Source organism: Oryctolagus cuniculus, chromosome 8 (genome assembly GCF_051225735.1).
Source record: "Oryctolagus cuniculus isolate XC-2025 breed Fujian yellow rabbit chromosome 8, ASM5122573v1, whole genome shotgun sequence".
Lineage (NCBI taxonomy): Eukaryota > Metazoa > Chordata > Mammalia > Lagomorpha > Leporidae > Oryctolagus > Oryctolagus cuniculus.
This window is the reverse complement of record NC_142874.1, coordinates 24,486,258-24,494,373: the sequence shown is the minus strand read 5'-3', so window position 1 is coordinate 24,494,373 and position 8,116 is coordinate 24,486,258. Positions and strand designations below refer to the sequence as shown.

At 55.7% G+C, this 8,116-nt stretch overlaps 1 long non-coding RNA gene across 1 annotated transcript; it reads right to left on the bottom strand.

Moving 5' to 3' along the window:
- Nucleotides 1-560: 560 nt before the first annotated feature.
- LOC108177425 (uncharacterized) lies at nucleotides 561-5,440 on the bottom strand. Its single transcript, XR_016211738.1, has 2 exons — nucleotides 5,236-5,440; nucleotides 561-886 (listed from the first exon to the last, which is right to left on the bottom strand). It is a non-coding gene; the product is annotated as an uncharacterized LOC108177425 (long non-coding RNA).
- Between the last annotated feature and the right edge of the window lie 2,676 nt (nucleotides 5,441-8,116).

The window sequence follows — 8,116 nt, the reverse complement described above, 5'->3', positions numbered from 1 at the left end:
GCGAGGAGGCAGAGCGGTGGCTGGGGCAGGACCCAAGTCCTGAGGGGCATGGATCCACGGGGACCACTTAGGGGGCTGGGGTCCCAAGGAGCTGAGTAGGAACTGGGCCACACAGTCGGGAACACCTCTAAAGTTTCCCCTGATACCACATGGCCCAGGGCCAGGAGACCCCCTCCCCGGGATATTTCTCATTCCTCCTGTGGCCTTAGAGTGTCCCTCACCTGTCCAGCCGCTGACAGGGGACCAGAGCGGGAAAAGAGCTGGAGGGCTCTTAGACAAAGCAAAACACCCACATGTAAAAGGTGGATTAATAGCCAAGCCCCCCCACCATGTCCAGACCCCAACACAGCAGTAACACCTGAGCCTTGTCCCCATCTGCCCTGAGTCCCCGAGCCCCCAAGGATGGCAGGAATGACTAAGACACCCAGGTCCAGCACCCACGCTTCTTCTCTTGCTACCCGGGATGTGTCGGGGGGAGGCCGTGGCGAGAGAGCTGGGGAGTCACTCACCCACAACAAACAGTTAAAAGGAAGAAAGCGGGTCTGGCGATATCAATGCACTTTGATAACAATAAACTCTGCTTTTAATTTATGCTAATGTGTAGGGCTGTGGTGACAGTAAGAACTAAATTACAGAGTGGCTTTCGAGCTGGTAATTATCCCTCCATTTTTCGCTACTCTGGAAGATGGACACACAATTATGCTCTCTTGCTGTATATTAATACAGATTCTTGACATCTTCAGCAGACCTGGAGCTGTCATCGAGCTTTTTGTCTCCTTTAATTGAAAATTAATGGTTACTGGGTTGCCACGGAAACAGAGGCCACGGACGCCAATGGCGCTCACGTCTCATCGAGGGACTGGCGGCATCAGGAGTCCGGAATGACCTTGAAAGTTAAAAGAAAAAAAAAACTTAAAAAAGCAGGGGAGAGGAGGGGAGATGAGGACAGGAGGGTGGGAGAGTGTGGGTCAGAGCTGCGAGACAGAGAAAGAGGCGCCGAGGAGAGAAAGGAGGGAAGAGGGAGAGCGAGGGGAGGAAAAGAGATTAAAAATAAGAGAGAGAAAATGCCAGGAGGCTGGGGCGTGGATGCTTGAGGGGGGGAAATTATGTTAGTAAGTTTTGTCTCTCATTTTGCTTTCTGTCTGCACTGCCCCCACCCCGGCCCGCTCCGGCCCCTGCCTCTCAAAGATCTATTGAAAAATTGGAGGTTGATCTCAACACCAAGATCCATGATCCCACAGGTCTCCATTCCCAGACGTCCAGCACCCGCCTAGAGCCCCCAGGAGGAAGACGCACAGGGCGCACAGGGCTGAGGGGTGCCCCAGGTGGACACCTCCCAGGAGCCGAGCAGAGGGAGCTGGGCGCTGCACAGCCTGCTCTCCCAGGAAGGAGCAGATGAAAGGGCTTTGTCTTCGGGGCCTTCAGCTTGAAGACACAACAAAAGCCGAGAAAGTCAGAAGTGGGGGGTGGGGGCTGCCGGGGAGGGGCCGGCAGAGGAGGCTAGGTTTGGTTTGCCTGGAAGGAGGGTAGTTTACAAGCCTCTGGGCTTGGGAAAGTTTCTTCCTAAGAGAGTTTGGCAAGCCTAGCACAGGGGCACCAGGGGAAGGTGGGCTCCCGCCGTTTCAGCTTACTGTCCAGGCTCCCCAGCCCAGAGCACAGGCTCCGGAAATGCAACTCACTCCCACAACTACTGGATGCCTCCAGCGGACAGGGAGCCAAGCGAGGCTTGGGAGTCGCGAAGGCAGATCAGACCTGGAGCTTGCCTGGAGAGGCTCACATCCAGGCTGTTGCGGACCGGCACAGAAACAATCGCAAGGGAGCTGCCCCCGAAGATTCCGCCGTGAGGATGTTCATCGCGGTGTTGCTTACAGTAGCAAGAATCTAGAAACAGTCTGGATAATGAACAACTGGAGACTGATAAAATCATACGCCTTATACCCAAAAGATGGCTTACGGTCATTTTAAATTATATTGGAGAAGAATATTTAATAATATTGGGGGCGCTCTCCATATTTCGTAAAATGAAAAAAGTCAGTTTACAAAACAGTGATGTATTCATAATTCCTTGACCCTGTTACTCCATTTTTTTTTTATTTGACAGGTAGAGTTATAGACAGTGAGAGAGAGAGACAGAGGGAGAGAAAGGTCTTCCTTCTGTTGGTTCACCCCCCAAATGGCTGCTGCGGCCGGCGAGCTGTGCTGATCCGAAGCCAGGAGCCAGGTGCTTCCTCCTGGTCTCCCATGCGGGTGCAGGGACCCAAGCACTGGGCCATCCTCCACTGCCTTCCCAGACCACAGCAGAGAGCTGGACTGGAAGGGGAGCAACTGGGACTAGAACCCGGCACCCATATGGGATGCCGGCGCTGCAGGCAGAGGATTAACCAAGTGAGCCATGGTGCCGCCCTGTGTTACTCAATTTTTAAGATATAAAAGCCTTCAAAAAGTTCATGGAAAATGTGTATTATGAAAAAGCTATGCATGAATTTTAAGGTTTTTGGGCATCAAAATAACAGATTCACTTCCGTTATTCTGCAAACTTTTTTAAGTACCCTCACATGTGTGCATTAAGTATGTTTTGCTGTGATTAAAAATTACACATATGAGCATGTAAATGTGTGTGCATATGTGAGTGTGTGGATATGCATGTGCACAAGCTTGTGTGTGTGTATATGTGTGTGTGTGTGTGTGTGTATGGTATGAAAACCAGGAGAGGGACCGGCGTTATGGCATAGTGGGTTAAGCCACCACCTGTGACACCAATATCCTACATGAGCGCCTGTTCAAGTCCCAGCTGCTCCACTTCTGATCCAGCTCCCTGCTACTGCACCTGGGAAAGCAGCTGAAGATGGCCCAAGTGTTTGGGCCTCTGCTCCCATGTGGAAGAGCAGGATGGAGTTCCAGGCACCTAGCTTTGCCTGGCCCAGTCCTCGTCATCGTGGCCACTTGGGGAGTGAACCAGCAAACAGAAGATACCTCTCTTTCTTTCTCTCTCTGCCTCTCCCCCCACCCCTGCTTTCCACCTTTCAAATAAATCAATAAATCTTTGAGAAAGAAAGAGAACCAGGAGACAGAGCAGTCTGGCCAGGGTCACTGCTGTGTGGTGGGATTACAGTGGATCTTTAGTTCCTTTTTTTCCCTCTATTTTACACATTTCCACCATAAGCAGACATAATTTTTAATAACAGAGAAAAGGAAAGGTGTTTTTAAAATTAGCTTTTCAAGAAATCAACCCCTAGGCATGAACTTCCCGGCGAGCTGCTCCCCAACACTTGCTCGGAGACGGAGCCCATGCCCAGGGCTTTCCCCAGACAGCACTCGCGGGGCCCTTTGCTCTGTCAGAACCCGGGGCCCCACTCCCATCCAGAGGCGGGGTAGGGCTGCAGGGGGACCAGGAGAGCAGGCCCTGCTGCACAAGGCTGCAATTTCCCTCCTGTGTTCATGGGTGAACCCGGAAGGCAGCACTCCCACCTTCAGCCTCTTGCCTGGGGACCACCGGCTCCGCAGGGGCCAGGAAAGGGGCTCCTTTGTTAAGCCACTGGGTCCCACTAACTCTTGGCCAAGTGCAAGATCAACAGCAGATATTCACTGAGCAACGAATGTCATTACTACTCTGATGTGGGTATTATTATCCCATTTCACAGACCAAGAAACTGAGGCCCAGAGAGACTAATTGACTCACTACAAGTCACATGTCTGGTGGGTAGCAGAGTCCTAACCCCGCCCAGGGACCATCTGCCTCCAGGTCTGTACTCTCTGCACCTGCTTCTTCCCTCAACAGGTTGAGAGACGCCAGGTGCCACCATAGTCTCTCTGAATCAACAAGATTTCTGAAGCCCCATTCTGCAGTGCCGCAGTAAGAAATAGCGTCTTTTCAAGGTCTCTGCACTCTTGTCCTGCCCTTGGGAGGGCTGGGAGAGAACAGTCAGGTTACCCCTAGTTAGAACTAGCTAGAGCAGGAACTTTGGAGAGAGATTGGCTGGGAGTGGGGCTCCTTGCTGCCTCTGGCAGACACATCCCTTTGTTTGAAAGATGTATTTATTTATTTGAAAGAGTTAGAGAGAGAGAGAGAGAGAGGTCTTCCATCCACTGGTTCACTCCCCAGATGGCCACAACAGCTGGGGTAGGGCCAGGAGCCAGGGGCCTCATCCAGAGCTCCCTTGGGGGTGCAGGGGCCCAAGCACTTGCTTCTATTGCTTTCCAAGGTGCATTAGCAGTGAGCTGGATTGGAAATGGAGCAGTGGGGACTCAGACTGGCGCCCACTGGGATGCCAGTGCTGCAGGCAGCAGCCTCACCCACTGCGCCACGGAACAAGCTCCTGGCCGACACCCCTGAATCAATCACCTGGCAAAGAGCCTCCACCCCACACCCACTGCACTCTTCCACCACTGCCCAGTCTTGGCCTCCAAAATCCGATGCCCACGCTCCTTTTCTCCAGTAAGGTTTCAGACAGTTAACTTAAAGTCACACACCATACTTCCTTCCCTCTGCCCCCATAATAACCAAAGCCACCCTCCTGTGGCTGATCTACTCCTGGCCGTGGAGTGTGTTCCCTGTGATTGGATCCCAGTGAGGCACAGAAAGGTCAGGCAACTTGCTCAAGGTCACACAGCACAGCAGAGGTGACCTGAAACCAGACACCAGGCTCCTCACCAGCACACGGGTGCCAAAGCAAGGGTCTGAAGATTCATTCAAATGTTGCTGCTCAGGCGGGCCTGGAAACCAGTGGCTCACTTGGCTGGCTCTGACCACACTTCAGGCATGAGGCAGGTGGGGGGTTTGCCTTGCGTCTGGAGGCAGAGGGGACATGGGTGTGTCTTCTTTATCACCTCTGCAGTGGCGTTGGCCTGGGAGCCCCTTGGAGTCCCAGGTCCATGCTGTCGCCACTGCTCCTGCCACTCACACTCAGGTCTCTGGAAAGGGGACCAAGAGAGCAGGCTGGCTGCCTAGGGTCAGAGACAGCAGCAGGGTCCCCGGGTGAGCCCCCGCCCCCACCCCCACCGTGCCAGTGCCGGGTCCTGAGGCCCCGGCGAGCCCGACTCCTCCCCGCTGCGCGGCCCTCCCCTCTTCTCCGCCGTCCTCTCTCCGTCCCCGCCCCGCCCCCGCCCGCGTCCCTCCCGCGCACTTTCCCAGAGCCCGAACAAACAAGCAGACAAACGCGGCGGCGGCGGCGGTGGCAGCGGCGGCGAGGGGAGCAGGGCGCTCGCCTTCATTTCCCCGGCTTCCCTGATCCCGACCTTAATCCCCGCTCAGCATCCTGTCAGCCGGCCTGTTCTCCAGCTGACATTGCTGCAGGCGCCTTCCCCGCAGCCTTTCCTCAGATCTGCCTCCTCCGGGGACTTCTAAAGAGGAGCCCGAGGTTTCTCTGTTACAGCCGGCTTCACTCGCTGCCCTGCAGCAAGGCCTGCGCTCCCTGGGGGCGGCGTGTGTGCGCGCGCGCGCGCCGGGCTGCTGGGGGGCAGGGCCAGGCCTGGCCAGTGCTATGGGTCTCCTCCAAGCAGGAAGGGCTTGCTCTGGTGTGTGGGCCCCAGAGCCGAGGGAAACTGAGGCTGGTGCCCGAAGGGCTCTCCACAGGCGGAGTTTGGGGAAAGGGGCCCTGCTGAGTGTATGAGCCGTCCTATGTAGGGGCGGGGCATTTGGTGCAGTGATTACAGTGCCACTCCGGACACCTGCATCCCATCCCAGAGTGCCTGGGTTCGAGTCCTCGTTCCGATTCCCATACAGCTTCCTGCTAATGCAGACCCATATGAAGTTCCTGGCTTCAGCTCGGCCCGGCCCCGGGGGCTTTTGGGGAGTGAGCCAGGGGATGGAAGACCTCAGTCTGTCTCCCTGCCTTTCAAATAAATACAAATGCAAGTCTTTGGAAAACAGAACACCCATGTGGATACGCTCACTTGTCAGGGGGCTTCCTGAGCTACTGGGTGCTGGGGGCGATGTTTGAGCTCCCAGCCAGCTCTGCCCGGCAGCAGCTGTGTGGCCTTGGGCAATCTCTTGGCTTTTCTGAGCCCCATCCTTCCCGCCTCTGCTGTTTGGGGTGGGGTGCAGAGACAGCATGTGCACAGCACCTGGGGTTGGGGTGACCCTCACCATCCCTGTCACTCTCCCTAGGGACATCCCAGCTAGGCGTGTGGTCTGGGTTTCCAGGAGTGAGCTTCCGTGGGCAGGAGGGCCCCCTGACAGTGTGTGTGTGTGTGTGTGTGTGTGTGTGCAGGTCTGTGCAGGAGGTTGGACAGAGTCCGGTGAAGCTGCCTTGAGTCCCTGTGATTGCAGTCAAGCTCAGACCCCAGCCTAGCAAACACCCAAGGCAGCAGGTCTGGCAGCCCTGCCAGACCCACACCCCGCCCCCCTCCAGTATATGGCACACCCATCCTGCCCAGAGGGGCGCCCCTCCCCATGGCCCGTCTCTCCAGGCCCCTCTCTCCTTCAGAGCCACAAGTGCTCCAATTGGAAAGAAGTACCCAAGTACCTAACACCCGGCGTTCAAGTTCCTGGCAGAGAGCTGGGGTGCAAGTCCACGGTTCCCACAGGTGTACAGCAGAGACCGCCTCCCCACTACCTCTCCAGGAGGGAGTCCTGGAGAGCAAGCTGCCAGTCAGGATCTCCCTGCTGTTCTTCCTCCTCCTAAGTAGAATTCCTCCCTGGAGGGTGCAGAGAGCACCTGCTTTCCCTGTGGCCAGGACTTGCACCACTGAGCGGCCCTGGACAAGTCACTAGACCTCTGAGGGCCTCAGTGCCCTTGTCAGTGAAATGGGCAGTTATTGCCTGCCAGTGTGGTGGTGCAGTAGAAGTGAAGCACTGGGTGTGGAGCCTGGAAAACAGTAAATGGCCCGGCGGGCACACGCAGCTGTGACACAGGGTGGGGTGGGAAGTCTGCATAGGCGTTCTTTGCTAAGAAGCAGTAGTTGTTGCCAGCGTGGCAGGTGCCAGGTGTGGGTGTGAGTGGCACAAAGTGTGAGCAGCCGTGTCAAGATGCCGTGTAGCTGCTTGGCACCCTCTTGGTGTCGGTACATTCTAATTCCCTTCCTTCCGGCCAAGCCAATCCTGCCATTCTTCTCACCCATTCATTCCCATTCTTAGGGTAACCAAATTCTCCCAGACATAACCACGATGCCTCCCTCTTGAGCTGTGTGTGGTGGGAGTGCGGGGTGCCTCCAGGGCCCACTGTAGGCCCTATTGTCTCCGAGTCTTTGGGAAAGCACAAGTCACAGACCCCTTTCCCCACATTAATCATGCTGGTTCCTCCACACCTCCCTCCTGCCCCCTGCTTTGCTGAATCTACACCCAGAAAAGGAATCCAGGGATCAGCTTTGGGGATCTGACACCCACTAAATTTGAAAGCCACTTCCTGGCCATTTCCTCTCCTTTACACTGGGCCCATGCCCTGTGCTTTTATGCTCCTCAGATAGTAACATCTTTGATTAAGGAAAAGGCCACTTCTCCCCTCACCTGGAGATCTTTGTAGGACACCCCCTGTAAGAACCCCTGAGGCTATGGGACAAGCTTCTGTGCCTGCACTTCCATCCCAGTACATCTGTATCTCCACCCCAGTACACTTGCACCTCCCCCTAGTATACTTGCATCTCCTCCAGTACACCTGGCCCCCAGTACACCTGCACCTCCATCCCAGTACACCTGTAACTCCACCACCAGTATACTTGCACCTCCCCCAGTACACCTGCACCTCCCCCAGTACACCTGCACCTCTCTACCAAAACACCTGCACCTAGTACACCTAGCCCCTAGTACACCTGCACCTCCATCAAGTACACCTGCACCTCCCCCAGTACACCTGCACCTCCCCAAGTACACCTGCACCTCCCCCCAGTACACCTGCACCTCCCCAAGTACACCTGCACCTCCATCCCAGTACACCTATATCTCCACACCAGTACACCTGCACCTCACCTAGTACACCTGCACCTCCATCAAGTACACCTGCACCTCCATCCCAGTACACCTATATCTCCACACCAGTACACCTGCACCTCCATCAAGTACACCTGCACCTCCCCCAGTACACCTGCACCTCCCCCCCAGTATACCTGCACCTCCCCCAGTACATCTGCACCTCCCCCAGTACACCTGCACCTCCCCCAGTATACCTGCACCTCCCCCAAG